At 46.2% G+C, this 25,303-nt stretch overlaps 1 pseudogene; it reads left to right on the top strand.

The window, feature by feature from the left end:
• Positions 1 to 580: 580 nt before the first annotated feature.
• Positions 581 to 25,303, top strand: part of LOC147113619 (antiviral innate immune response effector IFIT1 pseudogene) — a 40,899-nt pseudogene continuing 16,176 nt past the window's right edge.

Here is a 25,303-nt window from a genome sequence, read left to right as displayed (position 1 = left end):
TCTTCTTCGAAATAGTGCCGTGGGATCTTTTACGTCCACCTGAGAGAGCAGACGTGGCCTCGGTTTAACGTCTCATCTGAAAGACGGCACCTCCAACAGTGCAGCACTCCCTCAGTACTGCACTGGAGTGTCAGCCTAGATTTTGTGCTCCCGTCTCTGGAGTGGGATTTGAACCCACAACCTTCTGACTCAGAGGCGAGGGTGCTACCCACTGAACCACAGCTGACACCAATACCAGGCTCCGGGAGGGGTGGAACAGGACACACAGCGACCCACCCTCCAGATTCTCCCGGGTGTCCCCGCACAGACATCCGCCCCCTGTCACCAGAGAGCACCCTCTCCACACAGAGCCCCTCAGCTTATCCTCCCCACACCCATACCGAGCTGTCAGCCGGCCATGCAGCAGCACATCCTCGCGTCTCACTGACTGATTCTGGATGTGCTGGGGGTGGAGTGAATCGGAGGCCTCGCTGTCACGTCACTCACAGGTCGGGCTCAATCTGCTTTTCACCGTTACTCTTTCCCGAACAACCACACAGTCGCCATCTTTACGCTGCTTATGTTTTTTTAAACTTTGAAAATGACAGGATGCCTGCGCGGCTTGGAAGACACTGAATATGCCGTCATGGCATTAAACTGGAACTGCACAGGTGCGAGAACTTCATTTCCTGCAGTTTCATTGTCAGGAAACCTGTCCTGAAAATTAAACATCCCAGAGGATCGGCAAACAAAAACAGATTTTGCGTTATTCAGTGGCCCAACTGATTAGCCACCCACACGAAGACTGTTATTATCTGCTGTGACCTCCCGCCTATTATCATTTGGGTCCAATACTCTTTATTTGGGCTCAATGTGAAAGTCAGTCTCCATAGGCAAGCCTGTGCTGCCTAAGAAGTGCCATGAAATTTGCGCCTCTTAAACTTAGTGCCACAACAGCACCCCATCCCCCACACGCTGACCTCAACAATAGCCCCCTCCCCGGTCCGTGACATCTAACCCCTACCTCCCTCGCTCTGTGACCTCTAACCCCCACCTCCCCCACTCTGTGAACTCTAACCCCCACTCAACCCTGCCCCCGCCACTGCTGGTGCCCCACTCAGCAGTAACCTGACCGGCTTGTGGAGGGGAGAGAGACGCATGGGCCTCGATATTAACCCACCGCCTCCACGAGGGGGCAGGAGAGGGTCGGAGGGACGTTAAAGACTTAAATACGGTGAACGTTGAATGGATAATTACTAGTCCTAGCCCTTTTCGGGCTACCCCAGATCAGGCGTATTCCCCAGATGTTCACCTTCAACTAAAGTTAAAGATAGCTGAATTGTATAAGACGCTTAATTGGGTCTAATGGTTCAGACTATCTCTCCCTAAAGGAAAGGAACGTCATGAAGATGTTACCATCCTCCGGATAGCACTTTTAATAAGTTTAACTGGACTGTAACCTTTTGGATATTATGAGGGTTCAGAATACCCCCCAGAATTCTGCAACTCCTTACAAAAGAGTGTACAGAAATTGAGTTTGCGAGATTGATACAGAAATACTACTTGAGACAATTCTAAAAATATATAGATTTATTTAAGAGTTGACATACCGTTAACAGTTGTTGAGTCAGTTGCAACATTAACAGTTCAAAAACAAATAGCTTGCATTTCTTATCCTCAGAGATCCTTATTCTCAAATCTTAACTTCATACATTTTTACATTTCTTATTTTTAATTCTCATCCAGAATATCCACCAAAATCAAATACCTTGATTACCCGAGACTCAGAGTTTTAGGCTTATAGAGTGGTTCTGAAGCCGAGAATTGCTTGCCCCTTCCCAGAAACTTCTGACTTTCCATTTGAAAATCCTATCTTTTATACTCTTTTTAGTGGTATATTCTTTGAAGTTTTCTGCTGATGTAAGCTAATTATCTCTAAGTCATCCTCTGTTGACTCTTTCTGATCTTATTGTCAATTTAGCCGTTAACTTTTAGAATCCTGTCTCTGTGTTTAGGTGTTTCAAAAACTTATCATAAAAACAATATGACAGTCGTATTTATTTGATGTCATTCTTATCGAAGGTTTTCCATTCAATTCTTAATATTGGCTTAACTGGTTATTAGCAGACGTTGTGTCTCCATGGTGTTCCAAGTTCAATACAAAAAACATGTAATTGCTTGGTGTCATCTATTGAAGCCATATCTTCAAAGTGTTCTGTTGGTATCATATTTACTACATGTAAATTAAAAACACTTCAACCAGGGTACTTGATTGTTTTCCTATTTACTTCAGTTGGTTGTACAACAGACTTTGGGACTCCATATTTCAAGCTTAACATAAAAACTATTTGACCAGCAGGTGTTTCTTTTACTTGATGTCATTTTTTCAAAGGCACATGCCTCTTTTAATGTTTCTGTGTTTCTGTTCAACGTGTTAGTTTTTAACACTTTACTTGGGTCATTCCATTGTGTTTCTCCCAAACTCCAGACCTTCTGGAAGCGCCAAACTGCTATTTCAATAGGGCCATTGTTTTAGTATATTTAACTAATTCCCATTTCAAAGCTTGTATGATGTTTTACAACTTTTGTGTTATCAAACCATCCCATCTCAGAAGTCTGCATTGACACAGCCTGTGTTGCCGAGGCTTTAGATTTTTAAACCCAGTATATCATGTATTAATAAAATCAGAAATCTGTTCATATGATGGTGTTTCTCTTGGAATATGGCTTATTCCATCACAACTTGTCCCGAACATGCGGCGTACACACCCTCCATCTTATATATGGTGGCAGATCTCAGGGCGACCGAGTGTCCCGCTGTGGAGAGCCGGGACACTTCATTAACTTATTTAAATTGGGCTCCCACAGTTCAACTGAGAGCCTGATTTAAAATTCACTGCTGGTGAGCGGGTTTCCCAGGGGTCGGGAAACCGGGCAGTGGAAGGAAAGGGGCAGCTGTTGGATCCAAAAGGCAAGTGTCTCTCAGTATTCCTTGTGGGCCAGGACATAACAAGGAAGCATTTGGCCTTCAATCTCCCGATAACCGCCCACCCTTCCCATTGTGGCCTCACTCCCTCTCTTCACCTCACAGCATGTCTCCCCCCTCCCCATCACGGCCTCTCTCCCCCCTCCCTGACGCTGCCTCTCTTCCCTCCCCCCTCCCCATTGTAGCCCATCCCTATCACGGCTGCTCTCCCCCCTCCCCATCGCAGCCTCTCTCCCCTTTATTACAAGAGCATTTGAGTATGAGTAAAGACATCTTACTGAAATTATATAGGGCCCTGGGGAGACCACACCTGGAGTATTGTGTAGTTTTGGTCTCCTTACATAAGGAAGGATATCCTTGCCATAGAGGGAGTGCAATGAAGGTTCACCAGACTGTTTCCTGGGATTGGGGGACTGTCCTACGAGGAGAGATTGAGTAGACTAGGCCTATATTCTCTAGATTTCAGAAGAATGAAAGGTGATGTCATTGAAACATATTAAATTCTTACAGGGCTTGACAGGGTAGATGCAGGGAGGATGTTTCCCTGGCCGGGGAGTCTAGAACCAGGGGTCACAGTCTCAGAATAAGGGGTCGGCCATTTAGGACTGAGATGAGGAGAAATTTCTTCACTCAGAGGGTGGTGAATCTTTGGAATTCTCTACCCCAGAGGGCTGTGGAGGCTCAGTCGTTGAGTATATTCAGGACAGAGATTGATAGATTTTTGGATATTAAGGGAAACAAGAGATATGGGGATCGTGCAGGAAAGTGGAGTTGAGGTAGAAGATCAGCCATGATCTTATTGAATGGCGGAGCAGGCTCGAGGGGCCTAAAGGTCTAACCCTGCTACTATTTCTTATGTTCTTATGTAAACTGTCTGCAAGGCAACTGTGAAGAGGCAATTCAAAACTTAAAGGAAGCTGAAAAGATTCTGAGAGAGAATCATGAACAGGAATTTGAAAGAAGAAGCATCATCACCTATGGTAACTATGCCTGGGTATGTTATCACATGGGGCAACTGACAGAGGCCCAGTCCTACCTCGACAAGCTGGAGATGATTTGTAAATGATTTACTGATGGCTCTCGGTATACAACACAGATAACTGAAGTATACGGGGAGAAGGATTGGTTACTGTTGACTTCTGCTGGTTAATACTATGAAGAGGCAAAGGATTGTTTTGAGAAGGCAATGGAGGAAGATCCTGATGACACTGAATGGAATGTTGGCTATGTGACTGCTTTGTTTCATCTGGAATGAGCTTCTTGTACCCCAGAGAGTGGTGAAGTTTCAGTAGAACGATACTGGGGTTAAAAGGGTTAAATTATGAGGACAGGTTGCATAGACTTTTATTCTCTTGAATATAGAAAATGAAAGGGTGAACTAATTGAGTTGTTTAAGATGATTAAAGAATTTTATACACAATAGATAAATTATTTCCTCTGGTGGGAGTGTCCAGAACAAGGGGGCATAACCTGAAAATTAGAGCTAGGCCATTCAGGGTGATGTCAGACAGCACTTCTTCACACAGAGGGTAGTGGAAATCTGGTACTCTCTCCCCAAAAATCTGCTGACACTAGGTCAATTGAAAGGTTCAAAACTGAGATTGAATTTTTTTTTGTGTGACCAGGTTATTAAGGGTTACGGTACCAAGGCGGGTAAATGGAGTTAAGATACAGATTAGCCATGATCTAATTGAATGGCAGAACAGGCTCGAGGGGCAAAATGGCCTACTCCTGTCCAAATGGTCCCTCAGCTCCGGACCCCCCCCAGTGGTCTGTCTCAGTAGTAGCCTCCTAAATGAACGTAGTTCGGGGTCCTATTATGTAGAGTGGACCCCAAAGCCAATTTTTAGTTCATGAGTTTACTGTCTGACTTCCTCTTTGATCATTGGATAGAAAGGGTTAATCCATTCACTCAGTAGCTCATGTGGATCCTATTTGGAGGTTAGTAGTGTAAATGCTAATACACTCTGAGCTGGCTGATGTTAGGTAGTTTGGTGAGTTAAATTCTGGCATCATTAACTCCTCGACATAGACTGAGTAGTAAACGGCAGGAGTTAAGGTGGAGAGTCAAGGATTTGTCTGGTGCCCTTGATTCAAATTCTTGTCAGGGTACATATCCCAATGTCCTTACAAGTCCCAGTCTTACTTCTTCCATTTCTCACACCAACATCCTATAAGTGAGCGGTGAGCGGAGGTTCAGTGAGTATTTAAACTCACTTTCGCGGGCTCTTTGTCACAGGCCAGTTTCAGGAGCAGTGAGAGTGAAGGTTCCGTGCGCATTTAAACTCACTTTCGTGGGCTTTTTTACAGAGGCCATTGTCGGGTGCGGTGAGAGCGGAGGGTCAGTGAGTATTTAACCTCACTTTCGCGGGCTTTTTTTCACAGGCTTACCAATCTCGCAGACCAGCGGCGGTGTTCCAGAGCCAATTCACGATTCAAAACGTGACGCGGGCAGGAGGAAGCAGCTGATTGGGTGAGTACTTATACTACTCTATAGTATGGCAGTTAAGGTTCATAGTTTATAAAGTTTAGAAGGTCTTAATTTTGTGGTTATAGTTTCTAAGGTCTCTGTTGTGTAGCGGGGAGTGCTAGGAAGGAAGGGCCCTTGAGTATATCATTTAATTGTAGTATAATTGGTGGTATTGATTTAACTTAAATTAATTATAGGGTAAGTCATGGCAGCAAAGCTCAGCCCCGTGGCATCTCCTCCTGTACCATGTGGGAAATGAGGGACACTTCCTCTGCCCCTGACGACCATGTGTGCGGGAAGTGTATCGAGCTGCAGCTACTGGCAGACGTCATTGGGGCGCTGGAGCTGCAAATGGATACATACTGGAGCATTTGCGATGCTGAGGACATTGTGGATATCACGTTTAATCATTTGGTCACACCGCAGGTAAAGGCTGCACAGGCAGGAAGGGAATGGGTGACCGCCAGGCAGAGTAGTATGCACAGGCAGGTAGTGCAGGGGTCCCCTGTGGCCATCCCCCTCTCAAACAGATATACCGCTTTGGATATTGTTGGGGAGGATGGCTTATCGGGGGAAGGCAGCAGCAACCAACTTCCTGGCACCATGGTGCTTCTGCTGCATGGGATGGGAGGAAAAGGAGCGGGAGAGCTATAGTGATAGGGGATTCTATTGTAAGGGAAATAGATAGGCGTTTCTGCGGCCACAAATGAGACTCCAGGATGGTATGTTGCCTCCCTGGTGCAAGAGTCAAGGACGTCTTGGAGTGGCTGCAGGGCATTCTGGAGGGGGAGGGTGAACAGCCAGTTGTCGTGGTGCATATAGTTACCAACGATATAGGTAAAAAAAGGGATGAGGTCCTAAAAGTTGAATATCGGGAGTTAGGAGGTAAATTAAAAAATAGGACCTCAAAGGTAGTAATCTCAGGATTGTTACCAGTGCCACATGCTAGTCAGAGTAGAAATAGAAGGATATTTCAGATGAATACATGGCTAGAAGAATGGTGCAAGGGGGAGGGATTCAAATTCCTGGGACATTGGAACCGGTTCGGGGGGAGGTGGGATCAGTACAAACTGGATGGTTTGCACCTGGGCAGGACCGGGACCAATGTCCTAGGGGGAGTGTTTGCTAGTGCTGTTGGGGAGGGTTTAAACTAAAATGGCAGGGGGTTGGGAACCTGTGCAGGGAGACAGAGGAAAGGGAAGCAAGGATAGAAGCAAAAGACAGGAAGGAGAAAAGCAAAAGTGGAAGTCAGAGAAATCAAGGGTGTAAATCAAACATGGCCACAGTAAACAAAAATTCTAAAATGTCTAAGAGTGTTAAAATAACAAGCCTGAAGGCTTTGTGTCTTAATGTGAGGAGCATTCATATTAAGGTGGATGAATTAGCTGCGCAAATAGATGTAAATGGATATGATATAATTGGGATTACGGAGACTTGGCTGCAGGGTGACCAAGGCTGGGAATTCAATATCCAGGAGTATTCAATATTCAGGAAGGACAGGCAAAAAGGAAAAGGTGGTGGGGTAGCATTGCTGGTTAAAGAGGAGATTAACACAATAGTAAGGAAGGATATTAGCTCTGATGACTTGGAATCTGTATGGGTAGAGCTGAGAAATACCAAGGGCCAGAAAACGTTAGTGGGATTTGTATACAGACCCACAAATAGTAATGCTGAGGTTGGGGATAGCATTAAATGGGAAATTAGAGATTCATGTATTAAGGGCACAGCAGTTATCATGGGTGACTTTAATCTACATATAGATTGGTCTAACCAAATTGGTAACAATACTGTGGAAGAGGAATTCCTAGAGTGTATACGGGATGGTTTCCTGGACCAATATGTCGAGGAACCAACTAGAGATCAAGCCATCTTAGACTGGGTATTATGTAATGAGAAAGGATTAATTAGCAATCTTGTTGTGCGAGGCCCCTTGGGGAGGAGCGATCATAATATGATGGAATTCTTCATTAAGACGGAGAGTGAAGTAGTTGATTCAGTGACTTGGGTACTGAATTTAATTAAAGGAAACTATGATGGTATGAGGCGTGAGTTGGCTAGGATGGATTGGGGAATGTTACTTAAAGGGTTGATGGTGAATAGGCAATGGCAAACATTCAAAGATCGCATGGATGAACTACAGAATTTGTTCATCCCTGTTTGGCATAAAAATAAAACAAAAAAGGTGACTCAACATTGGCTAATGAGGGAAATTAGGGATAGCATAAGATCCAAGGAGAGGACATATAAATTGGCCAGAAAAAGCAGCAAACCTGAGGATTGGGAGAAGTTTAGGATTCAGCAAAGGAGGACAAAGGGATTAATTAAGAGGGTGAAAATAGAGTATGAGAGTAAGCTTTCAGGTAACATAAAAACTGACTGTAAAAGCTTCTATAGATATGTGAAGAGAAAAAGATTGGTAAAGTCAAGCGTAGGTCCCTTGCAGTCAGAATCAGGGAAATTTATAATGGGGAACAAAGACATGGCAGACCAATTAAATACATACTTTGGTTCTGTCTTCACAAAGGAGGACACAAATAAACTCCCAGAGATGTCGGGGAACATAGGGTCTAATGAACGGGAGGAAGTGAATGAAATCAATATTTGTAGGGAAATGGTGTTAGGGAAATTGATGGGATTGAAGGCTGATAAATCCCCAGGGCCTGATAATCTACACCCTAGGGTACTTAAGGAAGTGGCCCTAGAAATAGTAGATGCATTGCTGGTCATCTTCCAAAATTCTATAGACTCTAGAACAGTTCCCAAGGATTGGAGGGTAGCTAATGTAACCCCACTATTTAAAAAAGGTGGTAGAGAAAAAATGAGGAATTATAGACCGGTAAGCCTGATATCAGTAGTGGGGAAAATGCTAGATTCCATTATAAAAGATGTAATAGCAGAGCGCTTGCAAAACAGTGACAGGATCGGACAAAGTCAACATGGATTTACAAAAGGTAAATCATGTTCAACTAATCTACTGGAATCTTTTGAGGATGTAACTGATAGACTAAATAAGGGAGAACCAGTGGATGTGGTGTATTTGGACTTTCAGAAGGCTTTCGATAAGGTCCCGCATAAGAGACTAGCATGCAAAGTTAAAGCACATGGGATTGGGGGTAAGGTACTGACTTGGATTGAAAACTGGTTGGTGTTAAGTCTGTGTGTTATAGTGATAATTACTACACAGACTACAAGAGTAAATTCAACAGGTCTTTACTGGTTGGAGGTAGGGACTATACTGAATACAATATTACTACACAGTGCTTATATACCGGTGTGGTCACCACCGGTATTACGTATACAGCAGCCAGAGAAAGTAGTACATCTCTTAAGGTGGAACAGGCTTAAGTTCTCTTAAGGTGGAACAGGTTACATACACCACAATCCTCCCTTTTTAGCTTAACAGTCATATCCCCATTTAACATAACATAATAACATATATGCATATATAACTTCAGGTATAACAGTTCAAAGGTTCAGTCTCTCAGGAGGCTTTCTGATACAGCTTGGATAACGCCTCTCAGTAGTCTCTGATTCTTGTTGTTGAGGTGCCTCCTCTATTTGGTTTCCAATGTATTGGGTGTCATCATCATCAAGTACATTCCCTGCCGAGCTAGATGCTTCAGGTTCATTAACGTCTTCCACAGTTGTCTCTGTCACAACCATGGGTTCGACCCTTGCTCTCGACTCTACCAGTTGATCCGCATGACGCCTTATCACATTATGACCAATATCTACTGTGTACATCAGAGGTCCTTGTCTGGCCCGAATTGTTCCGGACTGCCATTTTTCGTTTCCATAGCCCCTTGCCAACACTGGTTGTCCTACGTCGAAAGTTCGAGTGGTCTTGTTGTTAATATGCCGAAACTGTTTGTTTTCCACTTCCCTCCGCACATTTGGTTTTAACAAGTCCAACTTGGACCGCAACCTCCTGTTATAAAACATCATGGCAGGACTTTGGTTGGTCACTGCATGATCGGCGTTTCGATATGACATCAGGAACTTGTCGACCTTGTGTTGCAGCGGAATCTGATCATCGTTCATGGCCTTAATTGCCTTTTTGAATGTCTGGACAAATCTTTCAGCCAACCCGTTTGTCGCCGGATGATATGGGGCAGAGGTATAATGTTTTACTCCATTCTTCTTTAAGAATTGTCGGAATTCTTCCGATACAAACTGTGGTCCATTGTCCGAACAGATCTGTTCTGGCAATCCGTTCCTTGCGAATATTGTTCTTAACACCGCAATTGTCTTTTCTGAAGTAGCGGTATTCATCTTGATGACTTCTGGCCATTTGGAATGTGCGTCCACCGCGATTAGGAACATGGAGTCCATGAATGGACCAGCAAAGTCAATGTGTACGCGTTGCCATGGGGCTGAAGGCGATTCCCATGGGTGTAGCGGTGCTATCGGAGGTGCATTTTGCACTTTTTGGCACCCAGCGCAGCTTTTCGTTAACTCCTCAATCTGTTGGTCAATACCCGGCCACCATACATAAGCCCTAGCAAGACTTTTCATTTTAACTCCCCCCAGATGACCTTCATGCAGTTCGTTTAAAACTCTTTCCCTTAACTTGGGAGGAATAATCACTCTTGTCCCGTACATCAAGGTACCATGGCAGACGGACAGCTGGCCTCGCCTTGCCGAAAATGCCGGTAACAGAGGATCACCCCGTGTTGGCCATCCTTTCACTGTCACCTCGTAGACTCTGGACAGTGTCGGGTCGTTCCTGGTTTCTCTTTCAATACTTGCATTGGTGACTGGTAAACACTCGATGACGGTCGAATGAAATAACTCAACAGGGTCAACTTTCATCGTGTCTTCTTCTTCAGGTAGTGGCAGGCGCGACAGCCCATCAGCATTGCCATGCTGTTTCGTACCTTTGAATTCTATTTGATATTGATGTGCCCCTAGGAAAAGAGACCATCTCTGGAGACGCTGCGCTGTCATCACCGAAACACCCTTCTTCGGGTTAAAAATTGATACCAACGGTTGATGGTCTGCCAGAAGTGTGAATTTTTGGCCATGCAGGTAATGATTAAACTTCTTCACTCCCCATACAAGGCTAAGAGCCTCCCTATCGATCTGCGCATAGTTGCGCTCAGCGGAGGTCAATGATCTGGATGCAAACGCGACTGGCCTTTCCGTGCCATTTGGCAACTTGTGTGAGAGTACTGCCCCAATTCCATATGGAGAAGCATCACAAGCCAACCGAATAGGCAGTGTCGGGTTGAAGTGAGCCAACACTTCCTCTGAGGTGATCAATTCTTTGCTTTTGCGAAATGCCTTCTTACAGTTTTTGCCCCATTCCCATGGTACCCCTTTCTGTAAAAGAGCGTTTAATGGGTGCAGTACCGTGGATAGATTTGGCAGAAATTTATGGTAATAGTTAATTAATCCTAGAAACGACCTCAACTGAGAGACATTCTCCGGAGCGGGAGCCTTTACAACTGCCTCAATCTTGTCAGGAGACTTATGAAGCCCCTCCCGGTCAATGACATGGCCACAGTACGAGATCCGCTTCTGGAAGAACTCACATTTCTGCCGATTTACTCTAAGTCCATACTCTTTCAGTCTGTTGAGCACCAGTTCCAAGTTTGTGAGATGTTGTTCATCACCATCACCTGTGATCAGAATATCGTCCAGGTAACATTGTGTGCCTGGAATTCCCTGTAATACCTGCTCCATGGCCCTCTGCCAAATTGCTGGAGCCGATGCCACTCCAAAAACCAGCCTATTGCACCGGTACAACCCTCGATGCGTGTTGATCGTGAGGTATTGGCGTGACTCTTCCTCAACCTCCATCTGCAAGTACGCCTGCGCCAGGTCTATCTTGGTGAAGTGTTTCCCGCCAGACAATGAAGCGAAAATATCCTCAATCCGTGGAAGCGGATACTGCACTGTGTGAAGCACCGGATTAACGGTGATTTTGAAATCTCCACAGATGCGAACCTTCCCTGGATCTCCTGGCTTGTTGCTCGCAGGACGTTTCATAACGGGAACAATGGGCGTAGCCCACTCACTCCAATCTACCTTAGACAGTACACCTGAACGTTCTAGTGCTTCCAGTTCCGCTTCAACAGTAGGTCGTATTGCTTTAAAAAAATTTGGTTGTGCATGTTATCAATCTTGATGTTTGCCGTAATTCCTCTCAGTGTTCCCAGTCCCTGCTGGAACACCTCTTTAGCATCATCCAATATTCTGGACAATCGTTTAGGTTTGACATCTGTTTCCCCGGAATCTACCGTTAGTGCCTTCAAGGAGTGCCAGTCCATATTCATTTTCCTAATCCACTCCCGTCCTAGTAGTGGTGGACCTCCTTCAGGTAGCACATATAAGTCCATTACTTGGCTTTCTTCGCCCTTGTGGACCACTTCTACCTCTATTTTTCCGATGGGGTACACTCTTTGCCCCGTGTATGTTTTCAATATAATCTCCGTATCCTATAGGGGAATATGTTGGAATAACCTTCTGTAATCTTTCTTATTCATGACCGTCAATGCTGATCCAGTGCCCAATTCCATTTTTACTTGGACTCCTGCTATCTGAAGAGTGACCCAAATTGTCTGGAGATCTGCATCCTTACCAACGTTGTGTACTCTTAAGCTATCCAGTTCATTACTGCTAGCGTCTGAATCTGACTTCTGTTCGGTCAAACTGTTCTTTGTCACCTTGTGTACCTTTGCGTATTTTCCTTGCGGTGACTTTTTGTTGCTGGTCTTCTTTCCTGACCGGCATACTTTAGCTATGTGGCCAAGCCTGCCACACGTTCTGCATTCTTGGTTTTTAAACCAACACTGGTTCTGATCGTGCGTTGTCTTTCCACAACGATAACATTTGACAGAACTCAAACCCAATTTGTTTGTACCGAGTTCCGGTGACCGTAGCTGCATTACTGCCGTGCCTCTCGCTGCGGCTTTGTGTGCTGCTGCCATAGTGACCGCCTTCTCAAGCGTCAGCTCATTCTCCTCGAGCAGTCGCTTTTGTGTATCCTGTTTCAATAAACCACACACAAATTTATCTCGTAGTGCCTCTGTCAGTCCCGTTCCAAACTGACAATATTTTGCTAGCTTACGTAATTCCATCAAATATTCAGCATTGCTTTCATTCTGCAGCTGCCTTCTGTCGTAAAATTTAAATCATTCCGCTAGCATCAGCGGCGTGGGGTTTAGATGATTTTTCAGGACAGTAACAATCTCCTCGAACGTCTTATCCGCCGGTTCATCTGGTGATACAAGGTGTTTCAATTGCCCGTATGTCTTCGCACCCATTAAATTTAATAATGTTAGTGCTTTATCTGCATCAGGAATTTTATTTGCCTTACAATAATTTTGTATGCGTTCTACATACATGGCCCAATCTTCGATGTCACTATCAAAGGTATTAATGTTCCCATGTTTAGGCATCGTTGCAATTTATTGTATTTTTATGTTATCCAAGATGGCGGCTTCCCGCTCTTGTCGTTGCCCTCCGCCCACAAAATGCCGGTTTTCCCGCGCTTGGCGGTCTTCAACCGTCCCCCGACGCTGTCTCCACTTCACCGCGGCTCTCGCGCCTTCAGTTTCCCCAGACGCTGCACCTTTTAGCCCGAATGCGGCCCTTATCTCCGGTCGCGATCGATCTCACCGCCCTTATTCCTCCGTCTTCCCAGCCCCGTCTGTACAGCCAACGTGGTTGACTTTCTGTCGCGTCGCTGCCCGGCTTACCCACCACCGAGGTAGAAAGAAGAAGCTGACAGTCGCTGATGGAGGCTTCGAGGTCAGGATGTCTTCTGCACTCCGGTTTCTCGATGCCTGCCGCTCGACGTGTCTTCCAGTAGGGTGATGAGGGTGGAAACCTCTCTTCGACGTCCTGTCTGTGGACGAAGCCGCCGTGGAAATAACTGCCGCAGGGTAAGAATCGGACTTCACGCCACTGTTAAGTCTGTGTATTGTAGTGATAATTACTACACAGACTACAAGAGTAAATTCAACAGGTCTTTACTGGTTGGAGGTAGGGACTATACTGAATACAATATTACTACACAGTGCTTATATACCGGTGTGGTCACCACCGGTATTACGTATACAGCAGCCAGAGAAAGTAGTACATCTCTTAAGGTGGAACAGGCTTAAGTTCTCTTAAGGTGGAACAGGTTACATACATCACAGTTGGCAGACAGGAAGCAAAGATTTGGAATAAACGAGTCTTTTTCCAAGTGGAAGGCAGTGACTAGTGGGGTACCGCAGGGATCGGTGCTAGGACCCCAGTTATTCACAATATATATTAATGATCTAGATAAGGGAACTAGATGTAATATCTCCAAGTTTGCAGACGACACAAAGCTGGCTGGGCGCGTGTGCTGTGAGGAGGATGCAGAGAAACTCCAGTACGATTTGGACAGGTTGGGCGATTGGGCTATGCATGGCAGATGCAGTATAATGTGGATAAATGCGAGGTTATCCACTTCTGTGGCAAAAACAGGAAGGCAGATTATTATCTGAATGGCAATAGAGTGGGAAAAGTGGAAGAGCAACGAGACCTGGGTATGCTTGTGCACCAGTCACTGAAGGTAAGCATGCAGGTGCAGCAGGCAGTTAAGAAGGCAAATGGTATGCTGGCCTTCATAGCGAGAGGATTTGAATACAGGAGCAAGGATGTCTTGCTGCAGTTGTACAGGGCCTTGGTGAGACCACACCTTGAGTATTGTGTGCAGTTTTGGTCACCTTATCTGAGGAAGGATGTTCTTGCCATGGAGGGAGTGCAGCGAAGATTCACCAGACCGATACCTGGGATGGCAGGAATGACGTATGAAGAGAGATTGGGTCGATTAGGCTTATATTCACTAGAGTTTAGAAGAATGAGAGGGGATCTCATTGAAACTTATAAAATTCTGACAGGACTGGACAGACTAGATGCAGGAAGGATGTTCCCGATGGTTGGGGAGTCCAGAACCAGGGGTCACAGTCTAAGGATAAGGGGCAAGCAATTTAGGACTGAGCTGTGGAGGAATTTCTTCAGCCAGAGAGTGGTGAACCTGTGGAATTCTCTACCACAGAAGACAGTTGAGGCCAATTCATTAAATATATTCAAGAAGGAGTTGGATATATTTCTTAAGGCTAAGGGGATCAAGGGATATGGGAAGAAAGCAGGGACAGGGTACTGAATTTGGATGATCAGCCATGATCACATTGAATGGCGGAGCAGGCTCGAGGGGTCGAATAGCCTACTCCTGCTCCTATCTTCTATGTTTCTATGTTAAGTGAGATTGGCAGTAAGTGTTCAATTCGGGATAGTTTTGTGCTGTAGACTCTTCCCTAGTGTCTAATGCACTGTGTCGTCCAGCTCTACAATTTGCATTTATATTGCATTCCTTGAGTGTGGGCAACGTCTCAGAGTCCTTTATAGTAAAGAAGAGAGGGATTTAGATAAGTACATCAGGGAGAATGGAATAGAAGGTTAAGCTGGTAGGGTTTGATAAAGTAGGGTGGGAGGAGGCTCGTGTGGAGCATAAATACCGACATAGACCAGTTGGGTCGAATGGCCTGTTTCTGTGCTGTACATAAATCATGTGACCCATATCCTTATTACTCCTCTAGTGATCTGATTGGTCTGTGGGGACGTGTAACCTGCAGTGGACGACTGGCTGGATCCTTTATCTTCCAGTAGGGAGGCCACTCTTACTCCTGGTCCCACTCCCACCTCAGTGTCACTGGTTTGGGATTGCATGTGTTGCTCCCAGGGATCTCGTGCTGCCCGGACTCATCGGTGTGTGATGTTAGAAGATTATTGTCCCACATTTTTTAACACAGCTGTACTGAGAAAGCCACAAAGGATTGGGAACTCAGGCTTCTTGTGCCCTTTGTTCTGCTGCTTGCTGCCCTGCTGGCACCATGGCAACTCAATCTCCTGTTCAATTGCTTCCTCCCAATTCAGCTGCTTCACCCTGTGACAACCCTTCTGAATCATCAGCTACTTCCTCCCCTGTCAGTGTCTCTGTGGTGGTGCTGGTACAATTAGAATGCCATGACGGAGTTGGTGAGGAAGTGACAGCAGATGAGTCTGTGGTTCGAGCGGCTAATACCCCAGCAGAAGTGCCTGGGTGGTCATCATCATGGCTGGCTTCTAGCCTGAAAACATTCCCTATGATGTGAAACAAAGAAGAGCTTGTTTAACAGCACGCATGGTGACATTCTCTCTTGAAGTAGTAATTGCTGAGTGTAAGGTGATTGCGATGCTTTGAGAAAACACATAAAGCTGAGACTACCTAGGATGAGCATTTCCCAACTTTTTCCAACCTTCTGTTGCTATCGTGCCTCCAATTTCAACCTCTTACACAGGTTCTCCTGTCTCCTTGCCCACGATATAATGCATCTCCTCTTCATGTGTGCTCAGGATCTGCTGCTCCACCCCTCTGTTGTATTTCTTTGGCTCTGGTTGTATTTCCTACAATGTTAAGAGTGTGCGAAAGGCATACAAACTTTCCCCAATATTAATGCATGTTTCCCATGATGCTGAGATGTGAAGGAATTCTACCTTATAACCTTTTCAGAAAAATACACCATATAACCTTTTTAGAAAAATATACTACCTTATGAAAGAATTCTGGCTTTGTTGAGATAAGACAGTGGTTGACCCTGAAAATACCTTATAAGGAATTCTACCTTATAAATTCTTTTAAACATGACAAACTGGATTTGGAAATTTGGATCTCTTAGCTATGAAATAGCTATGAAAGAATTCTGGCTATTGAAATAAGACAGTTGTTGACCCTGAATAAGTAACCTTATTAAACCAGCAGAAAAACACTGGCAGGCAAAGTAAAGGAAAGCCCAAGGTGTTTTATCAGTATATTAAGGGCAAGAGGATAACCAGGGAAAGAGTAGGGCCCATTAGGGACCAAAGTGGCAATCTGTGTCTAGAGCCAGAAGATGTAGGTGAGGTTTTAAATGAATATTTTGCACCTGTGTTCACTATGGAGAAGGACGATGTAGGCATAGAAATCAGGCAGGGGGATTGTGATATACTTAAACAAATTGTTGTTAAGAGGGAGGAGGTGCTCGTGGTTTTAGTGGGCTTAGAAGTGGATAAATCCCCAGGCCCAGACGAGATGTATCCCAGGCTGTTGTGTGAGGCAAGGGAGGAGATTGCAGGGGCTCTGACACAAATTTTCAGAAACTCTCTGGCCACAGTGAAGGTGCCAGAGGACTGGAGAACAGCTAACGTAGTACCATTATTCAAGAAGCGTAGTAGGGATATACCAAGGAATTACAGGCCAGTGAGCCTACCATCAGTGGTAGGGAAATTATTGGAAACAATTCTGAGAGACAGTAAATAGTCTCCACTTGGAGAGGCAAGGATTAATCAAGGATAGTCAGCATGGCTTTGTCAGGGGGAGATCATGTCTAACCAATTTGATTGAATTTTTCGAGGGGGTGACTAGGTGTGTGGATGAGGGTAGTGCAGTTGATGTATTCTACATGGACTTCAGTAAGGCATTTGACAAAGTCCCACATGGGAGACTGGTCAAGAAGGTAAGAGCCCATGGGATCCAGGGCAATTTGGCACATTGGATCCAAAATTGGCTTAGTGGCAGGAGGCAGAGGGTGATGGTCGAAGGCTGTTTTTGTGACTGGAAGCCTGTGTCCAGTGGTGTACCGCAGGGATCGGTGCCGGGTCCTTTGCTGTTTGTAGTGTACATTAATGATTTAGATATGAATGTAGGAGGTATGATCAGTAAGTTTGCAGATGACACGAAAATTGGTGGAGTGGTAAATAGCGAGGAGGGAAGCCTCAGGCTACAGGACGATATAGATGGGTTGGTTAGATGGGCAGAACAGTGGCAAATGGAATTTAACCCAGAAAAGCGTGAGGTGATGCATTTTGGGAGGACTAACAAGGCAAGGGAATACACAATGAATGGTAGGACCCTAGGAAGGACAGATGATCAGAGGGACCTTGGTGTGCATGTACATAGATCCCTGCAGGCAGCAGGACAGGTAGATAAGGTGGTTAAAAAGGCATATGGGATACTTGCCTTCATTAGCCAAGGCATAGAATATAAGAGCAGGGAGGTTATGATGGAGCTGTACAAAATGAGGAGCATAGATAGGGGAGATAGAAAGGAACTTTTCCCCTTAGTAGAGGGGTCAATAACCAGGGGCCATAGTTTCAAGGTAAGGGGCAGGAGGTTTAGAGGGGATTTGAGGAAAAACGTTTTCACCCATGGGATGGTTGGAATGTGGAACTCGCTGCCTGAAAGGGTGGTAGAGGCAGGAACCCTCACAACATTCAAGAAGCATTTAGATGAGCACTTGAAACGCCATAGCTTACAAGGCTACGGACCAAGTGCTGGAAAATGGGATTAGAATGGACAGGGCTTGATGGCCGGCGCAGATATGATGGACCAAAGGGCCTCTTTCAGTGCTGTATAACTCTCCCTTCTTAACTCTATGGGCTCGATTTTTGCAGCCCCGAGGAGGCGGATTTGGAGGCGTGTGAGTTGTTAAAATCGCCAAAACTGGCGGGCGGGCCCATACCCACCTCCATCCCGCCTCCGAGCAATTTTCCCAAGTGCGTGTTTTCTGACCCACTTTCCATCCCGCCTCCAAGAGGCGGGATAGGTCCCTAAGGCCCTTAACAACCACTTAATTGCCTCTATAATCCCATTTTGAGAGGCCTTTCCAATTTTAACACATTTTCCCCATTCTACACACCTCCTCTGGAGCACGCCAGGTAATCCTGGCGGCCTCACTAGTGGATTGTTTACGAACAGCTGCAGCTCCACCATTACAAAGGAGTTTTCACCGATGGTCATTTGCAGGTGGCAGAACTTTGTTGTTTCAGGTCTGGGGGAGCTTGTAGCAGGCATACTCAGTGTTGTGGAAGTTTGGAGCCTGACACTCATCTTCAGTGTGACCTCCTGGGAAACCCCTCTCCTGTAAGATTTTCAAAATTCACAGATCCCCCAAAACTCAGAGAAAAATCCTAAAGAAAAGGACTTTGAACTCTTTTCTAACCAGCCCCTATCAGACAATTTACATTCTAACAATAGGCCCACGGAAAAGCAGTCCCCACCCAAATTACAGGACCCATCCAAAACATGCATAAAACAAATCACCTCGCCCAACTCCATAGAAATCTCAGGCACAGTCAGGAAACTTGAAACCTGAGCACATTGACTACAATCAAGTAAGAGCTCAACAGCTCATGGAACCATCCCAAAACCACTTTACACATTCATAAACAAGTTACTATTAACGAGCCTGCCAAAATCTTACAATAAACCAGGACTGATTTGGCGCGCAGATTAGGAGGCCCCAATTAGTATAATTGAAGGTCTGTTTTCTCAAGAAGACAGTTCAGCAGTTACACAGTTCAGCAGTTACACAGTTACAACAAGTTCTCTACAAGCTCTACAGTTCTCGGCAGTTCTCAGGAGTTCATCGAGTTCAAAGAAGTTCACAGTTCTGGAAGCAGGTCAACACACAAGAAGAAACCAGAGCAACAGTTCCAGTGACCATCAGATACCTCCCGGCATCAAGGGCCTTACGAAACAACCAACCGAATATTACCACCAACCAACCGAGTAATATTGGGCCACCACGACCAAAGAAAACCAACTCGGGAGAAAACCGAAGATTCGCAAGTTTTCCACTCTGCAAACTATTCCTGACTTACCCCGGGTAAGATTTTTACTTAAAAAGACTCTAAACCCTATCTCTAACAGAAGAAAAGTGGGTACTCACCCGATAAATCCAATACGCACCCTACCGCATCAGCGGACTCGCGAAGACTGACCAGACACGCAGTTGATGTCCTCTACCACATCCGGGGTACGGCAGGCACCAACCAACACATCCAGTGAACCCCAAAACCGTGAACCAGCTCAGCTGTCAAGGATTCGTTTGGTGAGCATTGTCCCTGGTCCTCTAGAGCCCAACTTAGCTAGTAAGGTGGGATTGGGAGGGGTGAGGTATTTTTCTACTGTAATTTCCCTCGTGTGTATCAAAGTGTTCCCCATTTTATTAGAGTGATAAGATTGTTGTGTTATATTTTCTCTCTTGAATAAAGAGCAAAGTTTCTTGCACCAAAACCAGTTTTCTGCTGCACTTTTGTCACAACCCCCAATAAGTCCAAGGTCTAGTACCAAGGGAGTGGGAGCGATTCGAACCGCTCATAAGTCAGAGGTGAAGCTGACACACATCACCACCCCTTATACTCCCCACCTTGACTAAGTGCTTCTTCAACGGAGGCATATTCCAGAAGCATGGTGAACATTTAATTCCTTTCCTCCTGGACATCAGAGTCTGATGAAGACCAGCCGCGGCAGCAGCTGAATCATGAGCAACAGCAGCACCAACAGTAGGAGCATCAACAGGAGTGCCAAGCTGCTAGTCACCCACCTGAAGATGCACAGGCCCAGAAGGTGCCAGCGCGTGACAACATTGCTGCCCGGGATGCAAGGGACGCACTCATCCTGGCCAGATTTGCTTAGCCTGCACAATCAAACACTTTAGTCGCGCTCCTTCTTACCAGGTCATCGACAATGGAGAAGAACCTACGGAATCCTATCACTCTGACCACACCATTCTGATAATCGCAAGGCACCCTAAGCCCTCAATGTGAAAGTCCCATTTGCAAAATGACACAGGCCACAACTTCAACAGTTTGCCATCAAAACTCTTTATAATACAATCACAATGATGACTGGTCCAAAAACAAAACAACACAGCACCCAAGTGACTACCCTTGTGACTACTTGTGCTTTATCTTCCTCTTATGCGTGCTCCTACGTGGTGCTTCCCCTGTGGCTTCAGCTGATGTGGAGGCCCCTTGCTCGCTCTCTTGCTGCTCCTGTCTTGACGCCTTTGGCGGGCATCCTCTGGGGTGGTGAACCTGTGCGGGCTCGCCAACAGTCTGCTGCTCCTACGGCTGTGCAGGGGCTGAAACGCCCATCTTATTTGGGTGAGGAATCTGGTGGGGCTCTGACCAAGGGTTTTGCTGTGGCATAGTCGTGTGAGCACTTGGAGAGGAGCCCCCACTTCCTTGTTGTCTGCCACCAACATCCCTCTCATGGGTCAGCCCCACTTCAGAGCAAGCAAGTGGCTTGACCACACCTTGCTGCACTGCAGGGGGGCCATGAGGACCCATTTCTGTACTGGAAGTCCTACTCAAGAGGACTTGCAGGAAGGTCTGCTTTGTTTGCTCAATAGCTGACCATTGCTCCTGAAGAGATGTCATTCTATTCTGAACAATGACCATGTTTTCAATACCCTTGCGACTAAGCTCCTCCATGGACCATGGAAGGAGTGAGTGCAGTGAATGCATAGCATAGATGCTCAGAAAGATACAAAGGATCCTCCCTGCGTGTTGTAAGTAGTTGTTGTCATAGCATCACAGTGATAGGAAGTGTGAGGGCTGCATGGTCAAATAGTTTAGTGAATGTGACCATAGAGAGAGAGGGAATGGGTAAGGGTGCAGGGATGCAAGTGTCAAGTGGGATGTGGAGGAAGAGGTTGGCAAAGCAGAGTGCTGGTGAGGAGAGGCGATGGGGATCAGATTGAGGGTGATGGGAAAGTCATACTCACTTTTCCTGTGCGGAGAAGGTCATGAAACCTCTTCCTGCACTGCTGCCAGGTTCTGCGGCTCATTGAAATGGACTTGACAACCTGGGCCACTTGCAGCCACACAGCTTTTGTCTGCTGGGGTGGCTTTTTTCTCCCCGAGGAAAGGAACAGCACTTCCTTATTACAGCTGGCTCCATGCTCCAGAGCTAGGAGGGAGGGCTCATCAAATTGTGGAGCACACTTTTGCTTGATCGTTGACATTTTCCACAATTCAACTCCTTCATATAAATCGCAGAGCCTTTGCAGTCTCCAGAAAAAGCAAGGCTGCTTGCAGGCCTTAAATCCAAAAGCATTGATGACGTCATCGGAGGCGACTTTCTGTATGAAAAGACTAATTGGGCCACTGGTTCCCACGTGCAGGAAATCAATTGGCCAATTAGGAGAAAATCGCACTTTTTCAACACTTCACTTAGGAGTCGGGGTCCTGATACGATTTCCACCTGACATGCCCTAGCCCGCCCTATGACTCTGTGGGCTCAATTTTGCCAGGCCCGAGGAGGCGGGATTGGAGGTGTGTGAGGTGGTAAAATCGCAAAAATGGCAGGCGAGCCCGATCCTGCCTCCATCCCGCCTCCGAGCAATTTTCCCAAAGGCGTGTTTTCTGATCCTATTTCCATCCTGCCTCCAAGAGGCGGGATAGGCCCTTAAAGCCCTTAACAACCAGTTAGTTGCCTCTATAATCCCATTTTGAGAGGCCTTTCTGATTTTCCCACTTTTCCCACTTGCTGTACGTCTCCTCTGGAACACGCTACTGAATCCAGGTGGCCTCACAAGTGGACTGCTTACTAACAGCTGCAGCTCCACCATTAAAAAGGAGTTTTCACCAATCATCATTTGCAGGTGGCAGAACTTTGTTGTCTCAGGTCTGGGGGAACTTCTAGCAGGCCTACTCATTGTTGTGGAAGTTTGGAGCCTGACACCCATCTCCAGTGTGACCTCATGTGAAACCCCTCTCGCCACCTTGACTGAGCACTTCCTCAACTGAGGCATATACCAGAAGCATAGGTGTGGTGTATGTAACCTGTTCCACCTTAAGAGAACTACCTTAAGAGATGTACTACTTTCTCTTGGCTGCTGTATACTGTAATACTGTAATACCGGTGGCGACCACACCGGTATATAAGTGTTGTGCAAGGATTTGCTGGGCAGTTCAGCCCTGACGTTCGAATAGTAAAGACCTGTTAAAAGTTATTCTTGTTGTCTGTGTCCAGTGATTGATCCTAAACCGAACTGGAACATACAGACTCAACAGTGGTGATGAGTCCGATCTTACCCTGCGGCAAAATTACATCCAAGGCAGCTTCGTCCTCAAAACGGGCGTCGAGAAGAGGCATCCGCCCTCATCATCCTGCTGAGCACCATTGCACGGGAGGCATCGAGAACCCGGGTTAAAAAAAGAAAAAAAAAAAGAAAAAGAATTCTGACCACGAAGCCCTCCATCAGCGACAGGCAGTGTTCATCCCTTCTACCACGGTGGTGGGTAAGCCGATCAGCGACACGAGCAGAAAGTCGGCCGCGTTGACTGTGGAGTAGGGGAGGGAAAACGGAGGAATAAGGGCGGAGAGCTCGACCACGGCCGGTAGAAAGGGCCGGGCTGCAATCGAGGCCGAGAGGCGCAGTGACTGGGGCAGCTTAAGGCTCGAGAGCCACGGAGAACTCAAACGCAGCCGGTGTACAGGACCGGGCTGCGAGCGGGGCTGCAAGGCAAAACAGCGTCGGGGAGTTGAGAAGCTTAAGGCACGAGAGCCGCGGAGAATTCAAACGCAGCCGGTGTAAAGGACCGGGCTGCAAGGCAAAGCAGCGCCGGGGAGTGAGAACCGCTGGGGAGGCGAGAACGGCAGCAGCAAGGCAATCGCCATTGCAGCCAGCGGGGGAAGAAGGCAAACACGGGAATCCGCCATTGTAGTCGGCGGGGGAAGAAGACGAGCGCGGGAAAGACCACCAAGCGCGGGAAGCCGCCATTTTAGTAGGCGGGGGAAGAAGACAAGCGCGGGAAGCCGCCATAAAAAAATTAAAAATTTAAAACTTGCAAGGATGCCTAAACATGGGAGCATTAATGCCTTTGATAGTGATGTCGAAGATTGGACCACGTATGTAGAACGCATGGAAGTTTATTGTAAAGCAAATAAGGTACCAGATGATGAGAAAGCATTAACCTTATTAAGCTCAATGGGGGCGAAGACGTACGGGCTATTGAAGCACCTTCTATCACCAATTAAACCGGCGGATCAGACTTTCGCAAATATTGTTACTGTCCTGAAAAATCATTTAAACCCCACGCTGCTGATGATAGCGGAACGATTTAAATTTTACAGAAGAACGCAGTTGAAAGACAAGAGCAATGCTGAATTTTTAATTGAACTACGTAAGCTATTGAAGTACTGTCAGTTTGGGACAGGGCTAGCAGATGCGCTGAGAGATAAATTTGTGTGTGGATTGTTAAAAGAAGGAACACAAAAGCGACTGCTTGAAGAGAATGATCTTACGCTTGATAAAGCTGTCACTATTGCAGCATCGCAAGAAGCCGCAGCAAGAGGCACTGCGGAAATGCAGCTACGGTCACCGGAACTCTGTACCAATCAAATGGTCTTGAGTACAGTAAAATGTTATCGTTGTGGAAAGACAACACACGATCAGAACCAGTGCTGGTTCAAAAATCAGGAATGCAGAAAATGTGGCAGGCTTGGTCACATAGCTAAAGTATGCCGGTCAGGAAAGAAGACCAGCAACAAAAAGTACAAAAAGGCACACAAGGTGACAGAGAACAGTTCGAACGAACAGAAGTCAGATTCAGATGCCAGCAGTAATGAACTGGGTAGTCTAAGAGTACACAATGTTGGTAAGGAAGCAGACCTCCAAACAATTTGGGTCACACTTCAGATAGCAGGAGTCCAAGTGAAGATGGAATTGGACACTGGATCGGCATTGACGGTCATGAATAAGAAAGATTACAAAAGGTTATTCCCACATATTCCCCTACGGGATACGGAGATTGTATTGAAAACATACACGGGGCAAAGAGTATACCCCATCGGGAAGATAGAGGTAAGGTGGTCCACAAGGGCAAAGAAAGCCGAGGAATGGACTTATATGTGCTACCTGAGGGAGGTCCACCACTACTGGGACGGGAGTGGATTAGGAAAATAAATATGGACTGGCATTCCTTAAAAGCACTAACGGTAGATTCCGGTACAAAAGATGTCAAACCTAAACGATTGTCCAGAATATTGGACAATGCTAAAGAGGTGTTCCAACAAGGACTGGGAACACTGAGAGGAATTACGGCAAACATCAAGATTGAAGAACATGCAAACCCGAAATGTTTCAAAGCCAGACCGGTACCTTATGCAATACGACCTGCTGTGGAAGCTGAGCTGGAAGGGCTAGAACGTTCAGGAGTACTGTCTAAGGTAGACTGGAGTGAGTGGGCCACACCCATTGTCCCAGTCATGAAGCGTTCATCGAGCAACAAGCCGGGGGAACCGGGGAAGTTTCGCATCTGTGGTGATTTCAAGATCACTGTTAATCCGGTGCTTCACACGGTGCAGTATCCGCTTCCACGGATTGAAGATATCTTCGCTTCATTGTCTGGCGGGAAACACTTCACCAAGATAGACCTGGCGCAGGCGTATTTACAGATGGAAGTTGAGGAAGAGTCACGCCAGTATCTCACGATCAACACGTATAGAAGCTTGTACCGGTATAATAGACTGGTTTTTGGAGTGGCATCAGCTCCAGCAATTTGGCAGAGGGCCATGGAGCAGGTATTACAGGGAATTCCAGGTACACAATGTTACCTGGATGATATTCTGATTACAGGAGATGATGACGAGGAACACCTTGCAAACTTGGAACTGGTGCTCACCAGATTGAAAGAATATGGTCTTCGAGTTAATCGCCAGAAATGTGAATTCTTTCAGAAGCGGATCTCGTACTGTGGTCATGTCATTGACCAGGAGGGGCTTCATAAGTCTCCTGACAAGATCGAAGCTGTTGTGAAGGCTCCTGCTCCGGATCATGTATCCCAATTGAGGTCGTTTCTAGGGTTGATTAACTATTACCATAAGTTTCTGCCAAATTTATCCACGGTGCTGCACCCGCTGAATGCTCTTTTGCAGAAGGGAGTACCATGGAAGTGGAGCGAGGACTGTAAGAGGGCCTTTCACGAAAGCAAGGCATTGATCCCCTCAGAGGAAGTGTTGGCTCACTTCAACCCAACGCTGCCTATTCGTTTGGCTTGTGATGCTTCTCCATATGGCATTG

This window comes from Somniosus microcephalus, chromosome 8 (genome assembly GCF_052327205.1).
Source record: "Somniosus microcephalus isolate GS21.2 chromosome 8, FLI_Smic_1.0, whole genome shotgun sequence".
NCBI classification, from domain to species: Eukaryota; Metazoa; Chordata; class Chondrichthyes; order Squaliformes; family Somniosidae; genus Somniosus; species Somniosus microcephalus.
This window is presented reverse-complemented; position numbering and strand designations above follow the sequence as displayed.